Here is a 17965-nt window from a genome sequence, read left to right as displayed (position 1 = left end):
AAGCCAGGCACAGGAACAGGCACAAATCCCCTGGAGATGGGAATTGTTCTGAGCCTGGATCAAGCACAAGAGCCAAGCCCTGCTCTAGCAGGACAAGCCCAGGCCTAGAGCTGGGCCCTGGGCCTGTGCTGGGGGTGCTTTCATCCTGCCCTGCCTTGGCTGCCAGGGATGACTTTGTTCTGTCAGATGTGGCTGCTCATTACGAGCCCTCCAAGTGCCATTAGTGGTTTAACTGGAGGGAAACGGAGCCATATAAACAGCACCATCCCCTGTTTATGTTAAGCTGGATTTCCCTTTTGATATTTATTGAGGGAGACGTGGATTTGTTTGAAGATTCAGCTCGACTTGTTAAGGTTTTACTGGAGGAAGGCATTCAGCCACTGGAATTGCCATGGGCAGCTTGGGGAGGGAAGGAGCAGGGCTGGGGCAGAGCTGCCACCACACAGGAGGGGTCACATAGGAAATTCTGGGTGTGCAGAGCCACGAAGGAAGGGCAGTAACACCCCAATGTTCTGTGGGCAGGCAGTTTCCAGGCTGGAGAGCTCAGCACTCTGAGCCTGGGGTTGAGTTTTGTCCTGCAGGGCTGAAATATCATTTCAGTCTTAAATGGTTAAGAAATTGCAGTTTGGAGGATAGGGTCAAAGAAAAACCTCACTGAAAAACTGCATGAAAAAAGTTATACTTGAAAAAGTCACTTTTTAGATATTCTTAGAAGAAAAGCTTTTTTATTTCTTTTGTATTGTGTTGGACTTCCACTGGTCACTGGCTTGGCTGCCTGTTGAAGATTGCAGTGCAAGATGTTTTCCATTACCTTCTGTATGGCAGATTACCTTTGTCAAGTGGGCAGTTTGCCTTAACTCTCTCTTTGAGTGACCACAATCACACCTCCCTCGGGAGGGGACATATGCTGATAACAGCTATTGAATGTCACTGCATGGCTGATAAGAACTACAGCATCCCATTGGGAGATGTGAGCCCAGAGGGAGGAGCCAAGCATTCCTGCCTGGATATAATCTGGAGATTCTGGAACACCAGCCAAGCATTCCTGCATGGATATAATCTGGAGATCCTGGAACACCAGCCAAGCATTCCTACCTGGATATAATCTGGAGATTCTGGAACACCAGCCAAGCATTCCTACCTGGATATAATCTGGAGATTCTGGAACACCAGCCAAGCATTCCTGCCTGGATATAATCTGGGGATTCTGGAACACCAGCCAAGCATTCCTGCCTGGATATAATCTGGAGATTCTGGAACACCAGCCAAGCATTGCTACCCAGGTATAATCCAGAGGTTTTGAGACACCAGCACGGCTTCTGCACTGGATTCCCCAGAGGAACAGCAGCTGCCTCTTCTTCCCCTGGATCTTCAGAGGAAGAATCCATCCTTCTCTACAGGATCCCTGCTCCAGCAGAACCACCCCTGACACTGCAGGAGGGCTGAGCCACAATTCCAATGGGACTGCTGCCAACACCCTGACCCACAGGGCGTCAGGTTGGGTTCTGACTCTGGCAGTGTTGCTCTAGTGCACTGCATTGTTTATTTTACCCTTTTATATTTTTTTCCTTTCCCTATTAAAGAACTGTTATTTCCTGTTCCCATATTTTTGCCTGAGAGCCCCTTAATTTAAAATTTATAGCAATTCAGAGGGGTGGGGAGGATTTACATTTTACATTTTCCATTTCAGGGGAGGCTCCTGCCTTCCTCAGCAGACTCCTGGCTTTGCAAACCAAGACACTGCCTCCGCCATAAAAAAGTGAAACTTGATTATTTCTGATCAGCAGCACGGGCTGGGGAAGGGAAAGCTGCAGTAGAACAGAAAGCCAGGGAGGAGCAGCCATCCCCATCTGCAGAGCTCCAGCCCAACCCATGCTCCTGCAGAAAGCTGCAATTACTCACGGCTGACAGCAAAGCCCCACAAAGCCTGGCAAGTTCAAAGCTCTCCCCACCTGGTATTTCTCTTTTACAAGCTCCAAAGTGGAACTTTGGGAATGTTTGAACCTTTCCTTTCCCACAGGCCCAGGTGTTGCTGTGCTCGCCTCCCTCTGCCCCCTTCCCTTGCCCTGGGTACAGCTGAGATCATTCAGATAAGGGCAGGAGACAGAAGAACTCTCAGGATTGCTGCTCTGTTGGGTTTAAAAGAAGCCACATGGAATAAATTGGATCCCTGGGAGATTTTCAGTCTGCAGAACCCAAGCTGATGAACACCAAGTGATGGAGAGCACTGGAAGCAGCCCAGGCTGGTTTGCAGAGGTTCTCCTCTGGTGGCCCTTCAGGGTGACAGAGATGTGAGCCTGGAGATGGCACAGCTGGAGCCCAGAAATTTGGTTCTGCCTGTCCAGCTGCAGCTCTGCTGCACTTCACTTCTCCAGGTGAATAAATTCACTTCTCCAGGTGAATAAATGCAGGGCCTCCACTTTCCCTCACACTGCACACACGAGTGGCAGTTCCCCTATCAGATCCCTGTACAAAAACTGCTGTCAGCCTATTAATAATCTGCAAAAAACACCTTGAAACTTGACTCAATGAGGGCACATTGCAAATGGGCTCTAATGGCTTTTATTCCTCATCTCTGTCACCTCAGATCTAATCTCCCCTTTTCTCATTTTTTATCCTCTCCGGTCCCCTCAGGAATCACCCAGCAGCTCTTCCCTCAGCTCAGGGGGGCTGTGAGGGGTCAGCAGGACAGGGAAGGGTCAGGGGTATCAGGCAGAGCCTGGAACTGACACTGGATCCTGATTTTTTCCTTTGTTTTGGGGCCACCTCTGCATTTTTAGTGGGAATAACGAAATCTCTGCGTTATTCCCATTTTTTTATCCTCTCTGGTCCCCTCAGGAATCACCCAGCAGCTCTTCCCTCAGCTCAGGGGGTTTGTGGACAGAACAGTCAGGGGTGTCAGGCAGAGCCTGGAACTGACACTGGATCCTGAATTTGTCCATTATTTTGGGGGCACCTCTGCATTTTTAGTGGAAACAACAAAATCTCAGCCTCTGTGCCCATGTTTGAGCTCCCTTGTGCTGGGTTTGGTGGGGAACATTTGCCTGAAGAAAGCACAGGGAGGAGCAGAGGCTGCTGAGATCCTTCTCCTGTGTTGGAAACCACAGCAGAGCCTCACACAGCACCTGGGACCTGGTCAGACTTTTAAAGCTTCACCTCCTCCAGAGTTCTTCATTAGATATCACTGCATCTTTTAATTAGCTGGCATTCCTGGGTCTCTAATTACCTTTAAAAGCCATGGGGAAGGCAGGAGGCAGCTCCTGACAGAAGTTGTTCAGAGTGGGTTGCTCAGAGAGGAGCCACAAGTCCCTTTTCCCCTCAGCCACCTCGGAATCACAATCTGTTTAGGAGTTCCTCCTTTTCTCTTTTATTTGGTTATGCAAACATTAATTTAAGGAGTATTTCTCAAGTCTCCTGTGGGAATCCAACCCAATTTCCAGAGACAAAGCACGTGCAGAAATGACTAACATTTCTCTTTGAGGAGGGGAGGAGATTTAAGGCTTTTGACTCAAGGTTTTTTTTCCCCCCTCTTTCTCCTCTTTTCTTCTAAGTATCTCTTTATTCATCACTTTAATTACCTAATCGTAAATTTCTTTAGGGGGTTACTTAGAAGGAAAATTAGCATCAAAGCTTGGCAGTAAATTCAGGGGCTTTTGGAGCAGGTCCAAGCTGTTTCACCTGTGATTAATTAGAAGATTTTTTTTCTTTAAGTGCCAGAGGGCTGCTGAGGTCTTTAAGCAGTTACATGACTGCTGGCAGCTCAGCAATTATGATTGATGCTCCAGGCTGGCATTTAGGGCATTTCTGCTTCTCTTTGGTGCTTGCCTGGGGAAGGGAGGACACCAGAGCTGGAACAAAGGCTCACACAGCAGGGAAGGCGCTGGGACCAGTTCATTGCTGCTGTTCCACAGGATCCAGAGGAGACCCAGGGAGGAGGGAGCTCATCCTGCTCAGATTGTGTCCCACAGAGTCACAAAATCAAGTTAGAGCAGCCCTGTCCTCTTTAAAGCTTTCCTTAAGCAATGGGCTGAGTCAGGGGTGAAAGTGAAACAGGACTAAAGCTTTGACCCCAACCCTGAAATCAGTGAAAAGCAACTTAAAAATCCACTTCCCTTTCACAAAACACTAATATTCCTTTCTCCTTTCCCCAAAGGGCAAAGAATGACTCTCACAGTTACTTTGTTTTGTTTTGTTGTAGCAGAAAACCAGAGAGCCAAATTCCAGACTGATCTGGCTCCTCCTTCTGGCTGGAAACAAAAATCCTGTTGTTCCACCAAAAGGGGAAAAAAACAAAACAAAACAAAAAACCCAAACCAAATCAACCCCCAAGCTCTCCATGAAAGCTCCAGCAGAAGTCAGGAACATCAGGGAGCTCTAATCCCACCCCACAGCTCTACCAGCCTGATGGAGGAGGCACCAGGGTGTGGGAGCATCGAGGGGTGGGATGGTGGGGATGGATGGAGATGAGAGATCTCTGCAGCCAGGGCTGGAATTTGGGGTTTATTGCAAAGGGCCCTGCTGGGAGCTGCCAGGCACAGCTCGGAGCAGGCCTGAGAGAAGAGAGGGGTAAAGGGAAAGAAGGCAAGAGCAGGGTAAAGAGGAGGAGAGAGAGAGAGGATGAGAGGACAAGAGAGCGAGGTTCCTGTTCCAATACCATAAATCATCTTCTGTGTTGAATATTCTGATTCTCACTAACCAGTCTAGCACAAGATACAAATCCTACAGCATTTCCATACAGCCTATAAGAATCATTACATTACCATCCTGTGTTACATTTTAAACCCTAAAAACTCCTCTTTGGGCCCTTCTGCCAAGCTGTAGGGTCTGCTCTGAGCCTTGGAGCTGTCTGCAAGCAGAGGGTGTTGTTCCATCCAAAGGGGATCACCTTCAGCCAGCCACACCATTGTTTTCCAGTTGTTCAGTAACTGAGGGATCTCAAAGCTTGCTTTCATTTCAATCTCACTTATAGTTTCCATATTATCAAAATCTTTTGCCAGACAATCATATTGATAAGGCTTTCCTGTTCCATCTTCCCCAACACCAGGGGAGCTCTGCACATCCCTGGGCACAGGGCAGGGGCTGTGCCACCCTGCTCCCTGCATTTCTGCCCCAACAATGCCCAGCAGGCTGAATTGGCAGCTCCAGGCACCCCCACACAGCCTCTCCCCCACACCTTTGCTTCTCACAGCTTGTGACAACAGAGATTATTCCTTGCTGGAAGAATGTGGCATTGTTGACATTAAAAAAAAAGGCAAAACAGGCCTTTGCTTTGCTTGAACAGCACAGGCTCTCTTGATCAGCTGTCGGAGGTGCCTCAGCTGTACAAAGCATTTAAACCTGTCTAACATCAAAAAGTAAGGTAAGACAAGTCACTTTGATGCTCCAGAGCACATGCCTAACATGATTATTGCAGCATCTTCCTGGTGATAATAGAATTATGCAAAGGAGGCCTTGACCCATTAATGCTTTTACCTTTCTTAGGATTTCTCTGCCTGTTCCCTCCTTCCCCAGCAGCAGAAGTGCTGGCTCAGGCAGAGAGCTGAACAAAGGCTGCCAGGGACAGGAGTCACCTGCGAACAGCTTTTGGTGTTTCTTGCAGTTTTCGTAGTGCAAAATGCCCTGGCACTGCACAAAATCTGCTTAATATCAGAACACAGGGGCCCAGGCATGTGTGGTTCTTTAAAGCAGGCAAAGCATAAGGAAGGGAAAGGGATGTGACACTCTGTGGGACAGAATTCCAGCTGGGAGTGAGGGAAGGTTCAGAGAACCTGCAGGATCTCAGTGTGAGGATCCTGAGCACTCAGAGGCTGCAAACCCTGCCCAGGCTTTTCCTTCTGAATTATAAACTCTGTGTTTCCAGAGATTAAAATTCAGAATTTCCCTGTGCTGAGGGCTGGCCTCAGACACTGCTGCTTGGCCAGGATGGTAAACAGATCCCCCTGCACAAATCCTCAGCTAAGTTTGCATTTCCAGGGGTGCTTTTAGGCCAAAAATCTCTTAACAGGAGCTCAGCTGACTGCCTTGGCTGCAGCTCAGGCCTGGCTGGGGGAAGGCTGAACACTTCCTCTGTGCATGGTTCACTGAGTCCTGCTTGCAATCTGTCCTCAAGTGCAAAAGCACCAGGAGTTTGTTCCAGGGAGGATGAGTCCAGCACAGGAACAGCCAGACCTGGATCCAAATCCCAAAGCTCCAAAACCTCCCAAAGCTCCCAAACTTCCCAAATTTCCCAAACCTCACAAACTCCAAAGCTCCCAAAGCTCCCAAAGCTCCCAGAGCTCCCAAAGCTCCCCAGCACAGCCACATTTCCATCTGCAGCTTTGGGTCAAGGCTCTGCTCGTGCTTCTCCCTGGTGTTGGGCACCCGAGTGCCCCGTGCTGAGCCAGCCCTGGCTGTTTCAGCGGTCAGGGACAGAGCTCTGTGTCCTGTGGGCAGGGCTGGGGTGGAGATGGACACCTCAGCCAGATGTGCTGGGATGGGACAGAGAACACCCCATACCTCATCCAGATGTGGTGGGATGGAGATGGAGATGGACACCTCAGCCAGATGTGCAGCTTTGGGATGGAGAACACCCCACACCTCACCCAGCTGTGCTGGGATGGAGATGGACACCCCACACCTCATCCAGCCGTGCAGGGCTGGCACCAGAGCCAGGCTCTGCCTCTGCCACCCTCTGCCCTTTTATTTTTCCTCACCAGCCCAGCCCTGCCCATTCCCCTGGGCACGAAACCTCCTGGAACATCCCCTGCAAACAAAGCCTTTCTTCCCCCATTTCGCTGTCCAAACCAGCAAAAAAGGAGCAGGACCTTCTCCCCGAGCTTTGGGAATCTGTTAATTGGCTCCCCATTAAAATTACAGCGCCTCTGCAGCCTGATAATGATTGTAAATGACAGGGACTATCAGGTTTACCTTGTGATGTCCCTGGGGAGCTTGCAGTTAGTTTAGTCTGAGCTCTGCGTCAGCTGTTTGGGTTCCTTTCTTCTCAGCATGTGGGATCTGGACTCAAGCTGCAGCCTTTCAAACCTAATTAGTGTTAGGGGAAAGAGAGGGAGAAAAAACACCAAACACCATCACTCTCCTCCCTCAGCTGACTCAGTAATGTGCAGGCAGGGCCTGATTTATGGGACAAGTTCAGGGTTTGTTTTTTTTTTTTTTTTGTTTGTGTTTTTTTCATGCTTATCAATCCAGTCTTTGGCTCAAGCTGCAAAAAACCTGAATTTTGGTTTCTGGAATGGTTTCATTTTGCTCAGGAATGGGACACACACATTTCAAGCAGAGCTAATTTGGCTCTGGAGCAGCTGCTGAAGGATGGGATGAATGTTTTGATTGCTCAGAGTCTTTAAACCAAGACTCAATGTCTCCCTAGGAGAGCTGGAGCTGCACCATCACTGAAATCCTGACATGGGCAGAATCAGTGGCGAGAGCAGGTGAGAGGAGAAGAACTCCCTGAAATAAATCCCACCAGGACTCTTCCATCTCCCCCTGAAGTTGCCACATTCTGCAAACATCTCTCTGTGCCCTTGCTTCAGTCAGTATTTTTTTGGAGAAAACTCAAAACTTCAAACTCAGATCAAAGGCAAAACAAGGCCTGGAGTGCCACACTCCTTCTTTGTCTCTCTCCTTTTTGCCACATTCTGAAAACATCTCTCTGTGCCCTTGTCTGTGACTGTGGTACCAGGGTTCTTGGATGAGGGAAGAGATGAGGATCTGACTCCATGTTTCAGAAGGCTTGATTGATTATTTTATGATATAGATTACATTAAAACTATACTAAAAGAATAGAAGAAAGGATTTCATCAGAAGGCCGGCTAAGAATAGAAAAAGAAAGGATAGCAAAGCTTCTGTGTCGGCCAGAGAGTCCGAGCCAGCTGACTGTGATTGGCCATTAATTAGAAACAACCAAAATGGGCCAATCACAGATGCACCTGTTGCACTCCACAGCAGCAGATAACCATTGTTTACATTTTGTTCCTGAGGCCTCCCAGCTTCTCAGGAGGAAAAAAGTAGAATATTAGTGAAGTTATCACAGGGTGGAAAAGTAGATTTTAGGGGTTTTGGTATGGGCGTTCAGGAGGCAAGATGGAGGGAACTGGGTGTGTCCAGCCTTTCTCCTTCTTCTTCTTGGCCTCCATCTTCTGCTGTGATGTGGCACTTTTGGGTTGGTTTAGAGTAGAAGCTCACTGTCTAACATAGGTGATAGGTATTGGGAAGGAATTGTAAATATTGTACACGTAGTTTTTAGTATAAAGACATAACACCGCCCTGGGGGCAGGCAGAGTGCCTGGAACTGTCCTGCTGGACGGACCTCGGCAGGACAGGAGAAAAATTTTTTATAGATAAGATGCAATAAACAACCTTGAGACTGAGAAATGAAGAGCTCTGACCCCTTCTTCGAGCTCCAGGCTGGGAAAAGAGATTTTGGAACTTTTCTCGGGGTCACTCTGACCAGCAGAGATCCCGACACCCGAGCTGGGGAAGAAGGGTGTCACTAAATCCCTTAGGCTGATCCCAAATCCTCTTAGCAACATCTGCCCCCATTGTTGGGCACAGGCCTGTAATGCTGTTAGAGTAATTCCCAGGCTTTCAAAGGCAGCAGTGGTACAGCTGAGGGGGGAATCTGCACTTTACATATTTAACAGAAGCGTGCTGAGCTCTTTAACATATCATTGCTGTACTTTTTGACATCAAAAGGATTGCATTTCCATACTTGGGTGGATTAATAGGATTTGCATGTCACCCTCATTCTGTACTTCCTTTGCTGAGTTACACTGCAGGGATTTGAAAGGTGGGGAGGCTGTGGAGGTGTGCTGTGTGTGTGCGAGCCCTCAGGAGTGACACACGGCAGCTCTGGGGAGGGTTTGGAGGCACTTTGAAGGAGCAGCATGTGTGTGACGTGCCCAGGAGATGTGTCCTTCCTCTGGTGGCAGCTGCACTGCTGGGAACCCCTCTGCACGCAGAGCCAGGCCAAAATCTGCTGCCATCACCCAGCAGCTGCCCAGTGCCACCCACCCTGAGGTGGTGCTGAGCTTCCAGAGCTGGGACTGCAGGGTCAGGAACACAGAGCTGGATCGGGGGGAATCCAGGGCTCATTTGGGCTCAGGGACCTACAGCTGGATCAGGAGGAATTCAGGGCTGGATCAGGGGGAATTCAGGGCTGGAATTGGGGGAATTCAGGGCTCATTTGGGCTCAGGAGGAATTCAGGGCTCATTTGGGCTCAGGAACCCAGGGCTGCATCAAGAGGAATTCAGAGCTGGATCAGGGGGAATTCAGGGCTCATTTGGGCTCAGAGACCTACAGCTGGATCAGGAGGAATTCAGGGCTGGAATTGGGGGAATTCAGGGCTCATTTGGGATCAGGGACCCAGGAATGGGTCAGGGGGAATTCAGGGCTGAATCAGGGGGGATTCAGGGCTGGAATTGGGGGAATTCAGGGCTCATTTGGGCTTAGGAGGAATTCCGGGCTCATTTGGGCTCAGGAAGCCAGGGCTGCATCAAGAGGAATTCTGGGCTGGATCAGGGGGAATTCAGGGCTGGAATTGGGGGAATTCAGGGCTCATTTGGGCTTAGGAGGAATTCAGGGCTCATTTGGGCTCAGGAAGCCAGGGCTGCATCAAGAGGAATTCTGGGCTGGATCAGGAGGAATTCAGGGCTGGAACTGGGGGAATTCAGGGCTCATTTGGGATCAGGGACCCAGGAATGGGTCAGGGGGAATTCAGGGCTGGATCAGGGGGGATTCAGGGCTGGAATTGGGGGAATTCAGGGCTCATTTGGGCTCAGGAACCCAGGGCTGCATCAGGGGGAATTCGGGGCTCTCTGGAGGACCTGGGCCATGGCACTGTGCTCACTGAGATTCTCTCTGCCCATGCAGCTCCTGGGAGCTCTTGGATCAATTGGCAATTCTGCTGCCTCTCTGAGAGTGAACATTTCACCCCAGCTCACCTTATGCCACCCAAACTCCTCTCTGGTCTGGTTTCAGCTTTCACTTGGAGCCAGCAGCGCAGCTCCTGAGAAGTGTCCTGAGAAATTCCCAGTGACAGAGGAGGGAATTCTGAGCTGCTGGGGGCTCCCTCCCTGCTGTCCCTCCATTCACAGCCTCTGTCCCTGCACTGCTGGCACCAACATTGGATTTCTGCCTGGATTTCAGCCCGGAGTGCCCGTCCTCTGCAGCAGGGCTGAGTGCTGCCCATTCCTGGCAGGCTCAGGACAGTTCCTGAGGGACATTTGATGTTCTCAGGCAGGCCCTGCTCTGTCTGGAGCTGCTCATTAATATACCCTGGGGCTGATTGACATATCAGTGAGCAGCAGCAATGCAATCCTCTCCTCGCACTGCAGCCTTCCCAGAACAGCCTAACAGGGCCTGGCGCCCTTGTCCTGGGCAGTCACACCTTGCTTGGTGTTTGTCCAGTGACAGTCCACTGTCCCCTGGTCTGAGCTGGGGCACAGAAGGGGAGGAATGGGTCAGAACTCGTGGACCCTGTCACCATCCTATTTTCTGGAAAAATCCCCTTGCCCAGGATTCTTCTCCTGAGAAGAATCTGGAAGCTGAGAAGCCTCAGAGAAAAAATGAAAACAATAATTATCTCATTTGCTTCTCCTGTGTTTTGCTGCTTTGGGATGTGGTTGGAGATTATTACCCACAGGTGATGGTTTCGTTGGTTTCATGTGAATTGTTTTGACTCTTTGGCCAATCAGTGCCAAGCTGTGTCAAGCTCTAGAAGGAGTCACGAGTTTTCATTATTATCTTTTTAGCCTTCTGTCTGTATCCTTTCTGTATTCTTTAGTATAGTTTAGTATAGCATTCTCTAATATAATATACATAATAAAATAATAAATTAACCTTCTGAGAACAAGGAGTCAGATTCATCATTTCCTCCCTGCCACGGGGCACCCCACAAACACAAGAGTATCCATTTTCCCTGAGGGGCTGCAGGGAAACTCCTGGGCTGCAGCCACAGCACAGGGGCCTTATTGCACCTTTCTGCTCCCCATATTATCTGCAGTATTCCTGTTTCCTCACAGACCACCCTGCTGCTTTTCTCCTGGCTCTCTGACTCCTCGTGGCACGGGTTTCCTAGATCCTGGTCCATTGTTTCTGAGAAATCTCCATTTCTGACCTGCCTCTGAGCCCTGAGAGCTTCCCACCAGCTCAGAAACTCCTGAAATGTGGAACTGTGGTCAGCTCAATGGGGCTTGTGCTGAGCTTGGCAATTAATGGTCCTGCATGAGCCTGGTTAATGGTGAGACTCCCCCCAGCCTCCATGGGGAAGGTATAAAGGGTCTGAGGGTCTCCTCTGGCTGGGTCAGAGCCAGCAAGAGCCCTGAGGAGTGCCAGGCCCTGCTCATCCCTCTGGGAAATGCCAAGCTCTGCCCTTTCAGCTTGTTCTGAGCCGTGGGCACAGCGCTGAGCGTTTGTCCTGGGCAAGTTCCACCAGAGGCATTGGTGGAAAGCTTGTTCAGTCTCTCCAGCTGCCTTTTTTCAGCTGTTTGCTGCTTCCAGGTCCGAAATTCCTGGGGTTCCTTTGCCTCCCAGCCCATCCCTGTGAATGTGACCACATTTCTGTGCAGCTCAGGGCTGCAGCAGGGCAGGCATCCATGAGCTCGGGACTGGGCTCAATTTGTTGTTCTGTCAGAGATCTGACGGGGCTGAAACCCAAACCGTGTCAACAAGAGTGCAGATGTTTTCCCTCTGCTGACACACCACATCCTGCAGGGAGCTCCCAGGGCTGCCTGGAGGTGCCAGCTCCACTCTCAGGCTCTGTTCAGAGGGGCTGGGGTGTCGCAGACATCTTTTATGAAAAATCCTTTCCTTAGGATTTTTCCTCCTGAGAAGCTGGGAGGCCTCAGGAACAGAATGCAAACAATGGTTATCTGCTGCTGTGGAATGCAACAGGTGCATCTGTGATTGGTCTCATGTGCTTGTTTCTAATTAATGGCCAATCACAGTCAGCTGGCTCGGACAGAGAGTCCAAGCCACAAACCTTTGTTATCATTCTTTCCCATTCCATTCTTAACTAGCCTTCTGATGAAACCTTTTCTTCTATTCTTTTAGTACAGTTTTAATGTAATATATATCATAAAATAATAAATCAAGCCTTCTGAAACATGGAGTCGGATCCTCGTCTCTTCCCTCATCCTCAAACCCCCGTGAACACGGTCACAGTGGGGGCTGCTCAAAGGGGCTGGGGTCTCCTCAAAGGGGCTGGGGGCTCTGCTCTGCTGCCAGGCAGCTCTGGGTATGTTCAGATTGGGGATGTTCAGCTAAACTTGGGGCAGCAGCTGAGGCTAGGATAGATCCTTGTTGGGCTTCCCTGGACAGTACCAGGGGGTTTGGGTGCTGCTCACTGCCTGGATTCCCTTTCCTTGTGTCAATATTTGTGCTGTGGAACAGTACACAGCCCTTCTACCTGAAATTTCACCAACTGGCAGGGTGCTATTACAAAAGATTACTTAATTGCAGATTACTACTGTACATTTGGATCTCAGTATCTTATTAAGCTGTCAGCTTTAATTACCATTATGTGTTTAGATTATGCCACAGATTATTTAGTTCTGTGCCTAGGTTTGCCAACCTGTTTGCTTTGTGACATGACAGGGGGGTAATTACAGCATTACTGCAAAACCAAAATTTTTCCAGGGGAAAGATGAGAAGCCCTTGGCAGCAGCAGTGACCCCACAAATGCTCATTCCTGCAGGGTTTGCCCTGTTCTGGTCTGGTTCTCTCAGAGCTGCCTGTTCCCCACCCTGGGGGGAAGGGATGTGCTCAGCTGGGGTTTGTGGGGTGTGAAATATTCTCACTGCCACCCTAAAATGGGGTTGGTCACACTGCAGTCTTAAACTGGGGATGTTCACAGTGCCACCCTAAACCTAAACTGGGGATGGTCACAGTGCCACCCTAAACCTAAACTGGGGATGGTCACAGTGCCACCCTAAACTGGGGATGGTCACAGTGCCACCCTAAACCTAAACTGGGGATGGTCACAGTGCCACCCTAAACTGGGGATGGTCACATTGCCACCCTAAACCTAAACTGGGGATGGTCACTTTGCCACCCTAAACCTAAACTGGGGATGATCACAGTGCCACCCTAAACTGGGGATGGTCACATTGCCGCCCTAAACCTAAACTGGGGATGGTCACAGTGCCACCCTAAACCTAAACTGGGGATGGTCACAGTGCCACCCTAAACCTTCATCAGAAGGCTTGGACTCTCTGTCGGAGACAGAAGCTTTTGTTATCATTCTTTTTCGATTCTTAGCCAGCCTTCTGATGAAACCCATTCTTCTATTCTTTTAGTATAGTTTTAATGTAATATATATCATAAAATAATAAATCAAGCTTTCTGAGACATGGAGTCAGACCCTCGTCTCTTCCCTCATGCTAAGACCCCTGTGAACACCATCACAGACCCAGAGCCAGGCAGAGCTGCCACCCCTGAGAGGAACAGGGCAGGCAGCTGGGGAGGGGCTTGGGGACAGAACCTCATGTTCTGCACTCCAGGCACTGCAGCTCTGATAAAACAAAACTTCCCGGAGCAGCACGGCCATGGAAGGGCTGAAATCTTCCTGCCCTGAGTGTTTTTTCCACCCCCAGCTGCAAAGATGCAGGGCAGGCTGTAAGGTACAGCATCTGTATCTGTCACTGCAGATGGAGAGACATAAATTACAGGTATAAAAATCCATACTATTTACTTCGTCTCTGGATACCGTCAGAAAAGCTCTATACATCTTTATATTTATGTAGCAATAAATACATTAGATAAAAGTAATCTATTCAAGTCACAATTACCTCTTACTCAAATATGCCTTGTAACGAATTTGTCTTCTGTTCTGATGGTATATGCTGTGTATTGATATTATTTTGTCTGGTTATTATTAAAAAAACCCTGTCTCTGCCTCACTCTAATCTTTTCCTTGGCACGGCCATTGTTTTAAAAGCCTAGAATGATAATAAAGTATAGGGAAAACACTTAGGAGAGCCATCCATTTCTCAGCCCGTCCTCAGTTAATTAATACTCCACATTCTCCAGAGGAGAAATCTCAGCTCCTTCGCCAAATTAAGGAAGGAAGAGATGCCATAAATATTCTGCTGGGCTGGAGTTGCTTTTGCTTCCATTGCAGTTCTGAGCTCAGCAAACCCTCCCTTGTAACCTCGAGGAAAAAGGGATTATTTTTCTCTTGCTGGGTCTTGGGTTTTTGGTTGTTAATTGCTGCCCTGAGATGTGCAGGATGTCTCCACTCCAGCCCGCACAACTGAAGAACGAGTCTGGACTCTTCACTTTTCCGTCTTGAGGTTGTTTATTAATTCTTATCAATAAAATTTTCTCTCTGCCCAGCCGAGATGTGCTCAGCAGGGCAGCCACGGGCACTCTGTGTTGTCCTTTTATACTACAAACTACGTGTAACATATTTACACTGAATTCCCAATACCCATCACCTGTGTTAGACAGTGCACTTCTACTCTAGACCAATCCCAAAGTGCCAACATCACTGCAGAAAATGGAGAACAAGAAGAAGGAGAAGAAAGGCTGGACAAGCCCAGATTCCTCCATCTTGTCCCCATAACCCCCATACCAAAAACCCCAAAATCTACTTTTTCACCCTGTGATCATTTTGTTATTACACCATTCAAACGCGTGTGACTTTCATGTCCTCATACAAAGCTGGTAACTTGCTCCAGGGGCCAAAATCAAATCCCCAGGTGCTCTGGGCTGTGTGCCAGGGTCTCTGAGCCCCCTGACGGGGTCCTCAGCAACTCTGGACACCCAGAGGGATGTGCTGAGTTCCGAAAGTGTGCCCTACAGCAGAGAAAATTTCATCCCTGTTGGCTGCAGACATCAGAAATTAGAACAAGGCAGCAGCACCACTTGAATGCCAGGAGCTCAGTAATGACTTTGGCCTGGTGGTTTTTTCCTGGCTAATTCCCTACAACGTTCCCTCCTTGGCAGTTTTATTTCCCAAAGAGAAAGCAGGGACTTTGTCAGGGAGAAGTTTCCTGATGAGAGATTAGAATCATAACCAAATTAAATGATTGTCTCTGACTAATTAGATTAGTTTAAATTGAATAATGAAACCTTTAGCTGTATTTAATGTAACATGCCTGAAGTCCAACGATTAGTCTGCTGAATGAAGCTAAACAATTAAAAACACAATCTATTTTATAGCTTATTTTATAGGAACAATTGGAAAAACTATTACTGCTGAAATCTGCAGAGGAAATGCACAATTACAAGCCCGAGAGGAGCAGCCAGAGCAGGGAATGTGCAGTAAGGCCAGGTGAGGCACCAGGAAGGATTCAGGCCTTCCTCCCAAAACACTGCCCAGCTCTGGCATTTATGGCTGAGGTCAAGGGGGAAAAAACCACTGGAATTCCCAGACATCTTGGTCAATGTTAAAATTAAAAAAACCCCATAAATATTTAATGTATCACGTAAAAAAAAGAGGATCATTTTGTGACACGTTTTCATGGCTTGTGCTTTGCATGGCTATCAAGGAGGGACTCTGTAATGTAAATCCTTTATCCATCCATCCATCCATCCATCCATCCATCCATCCATCCATCCATCCATCCATCCATCCATCCTTTGTCCATCCATCCTTTATCCATCCATCCATCCATCCATCCATCCATCCATCCATCCATCCATCCATCCATCCATCCTTTATCCATCCATCCATCCATCCATCCATCCATCCATCCATCCATCCATCCATCCATCCATCCATCCATCCATCCATCCATCCATCCTTTATCCATCCATCCATCCATCCATCCATCCATCCATCCATCCATCCATCCATCCATCCATCATCCATCCACTGGGAGCTGGGACACACCAATGAGAGCTGGGACACACCAGTAAGAGCTGGGACACTGCACTGGGAGCTGGGACACACCAGTGGGAAGAGGGACACACCAGCACTTGGGAGCTGGGACACTCCAGCACTCAGGAGCTCCTCCCTCATGTAAACCTGCCTGTAAGATCCTCTCCAAACATCCCCCCTGAGCTGCCAGAGCTGAGCTCCCAGCCTGTTGGGCTATCTGCCCGTTTGTGGTGACTAATCCTGTTTTGGAGGTTGCTGGGCAATAGGGCCCTTTTATTTGCTGGGGAGGAAGCTGCAGCATTTCAAGCAGCATGAATTCCAGCCTGCTACAAAGTCTCCCAGCTGGCAGAACAGCTTGAACATTCTGTATTTTTGATGAAATCTTTGATCACCTCATTGCAAGATCTGGTTGCCTACTCTCAGCTCCCTGGCAGCTCTGAGCACAACCTGCCATTTCGAGATGGGGTTTGTTCTTTTACGGATTAGGAGCATTAAATAAATAAACCAAACTGTCTCCGAGATATCCTGATCAATAATGGCATGGGCCCAGGGGACACAGCACACAGAACTGAGGAGTGGAAAGGTGTCAGGCAGAGCCTCCTGTGCTCATCTCCTGGGGGAAGGTGCCTTGTAGGAGTGTTGGAGGGTGGGATGGTGGGGATGGATGGAGATGAGAGATCTCTGCAGCCAGGTCATGGAATTTGGGGTTTATTGCAAAGGGCCTGGGTGCAGGGCCCTGCTGGGAGCTGCCAGGCACAGCTCAGAGCAGACCCCAAAGAGGGAGAGAAGGGAGAGAGAGGTAAAGAGAGAGAAAGAAAGAGCATGGTAAAGAGGATGAGAGAGCAAAGTTCCCATTACAGTACAATAAATCTTCTTCTGGTCATGGAATTTGGGGTTATTGCAAAGGGCCAAGTGCAGGCCTTGTTTGGAGCTGCCAGGTACAGCTCGGAGGAGGCCTGAGAGGAGAGAGGGGGAGAGAGGATGAGAGGGTAAGAGAGTAAAAGCATAAGAGAGTAAAAGGGGTAAGAGCATAGAAAAGTAAGAGCTAAGAGGTAAGAGCTAAGAGAGTGAAGTTTTCGTTACAATACAATAAATCTTCTTCTGTGCTGAATATTCTGATTCTCACTAACCAGTCTAGTACAAGATACAAATCCTACAGCATTTACATACAGCCTATAAGAATCACTACATTAGCACACTGTGTTACATTTTAAACCCTACAAACTCCTCTTTGGGCCCTTCTGCCAAGCTGTAGGGTCTGCTCTGAGCCTTGGAGCTGTCTGCAAGCAGAGGGTGTTGTTCCATCCAAAGGGGATCACCTTCAGCCAGCCACACCATTGTTTTCCAGTTGTTCAGTAACTGAGGGATCTCAAAGCTTGCTTTCATTTCATTCTCACTTATAGTTTCCATATTCTCAAAATCTTTTGCCAGGCAATCATATTTGTAAAGCTTTCCTGTTTCATCTTCCCCAACAGCTCCTGCCCTGCTCTGGTTGAGCACAGAAGGCATCGCTGATCCCTCGTTACCTTGGAGATCTCTCTGTTCCCAGGTTACCGCCAAAACCACGACGAAATACGGCCTTGGAGTGAGTGGTGAGGGCTCCAGCTTGTTCCAGAGGATGAGGAGGAAGGGTTTGGATGGGCAGCAAGACCCCAAAACCAGCAGAGCCTGGTGCAGCGGAGCAGCTCCTCACTACAAGAGCAGCCCTGCAGGGCTCAGGACAATTCTGCTGTCCCTGTGATGTCCTTGGCCATCAGACCATGGGGACAGCCCTGCAGAGTCCAGGAAGGCCCTGCTGTCCCTCCTTGGCCACCAGACCCAGGGCATAGCGAGGAGCTGCCCAGCCCAGAGCAGCCCCTCAGCAGCTGCAGCTCAGATCCCATCCCAGCTGCTGCTGAGGTGCCCTCCCTGTCGGCATGGCAGCTTTCCTGTCTGTGGCAGCGAGGAAAAATGAGCTTGTGTGAGTCACACATTACCCGTGCCAGCGTGGGGAAAGGGTTGTGTGGTGCAGGAATTCCTTTGTCAATGTCAGCTGAGACAAACACGAGGAAAAATATACTGCAAAGTGTTTCCTTGAGTTATTGTATCAGCTGGGATGTTTACTGCTGCTTGGACTCAGTCCCGAGGATTATTTTAAATAATGATCT

The 17965-nt window shown here is 49.0% G+C and overlaps 1 long non-coding RNA gene across 1 annotated transcript in view; it reads right to left on the bottom strand.

Annotated features, from left to right (window-relative positions):
* The window catches only part of LOC134428469 (uncharacterized), a 57578-nt gene extending 39859 nt beyond the window's left edge, over window positions 1-17719 (bottom strand). Inside the window, exons 1-2 of the long non-coding RNA XR_010030398.1 lie at window positions 17345-17719; window positions 6907-7020 (exon numbers count right to left, since the gene is read on the bottom strand). This is a non-coding gene — a long non-coding RNA (uncharacterized LOC134428469). The remainder of the gene's footprint in view (window positions 1-6906; window positions 7021-17344) is intronic.
* Window positions 17720-17965: the final 246 nt, after the last annotated feature.

This window comes from Melospiza melodia, chromosome 23, assembly GCF_035770615.1.
Source record: "Melospiza melodia melodia isolate bMelMel2 chromosome 23, bMelMel2.pri, whole genome shotgun sequence".
Lineage (NCBI taxonomy): Eukaryota > Metazoa > Chordata > Aves > Passeriformes > Passerellidae > Melospiza > Melospiza melodia.
This window is presented reverse-complemented; position numbering and strand designations above follow the sequence as displayed.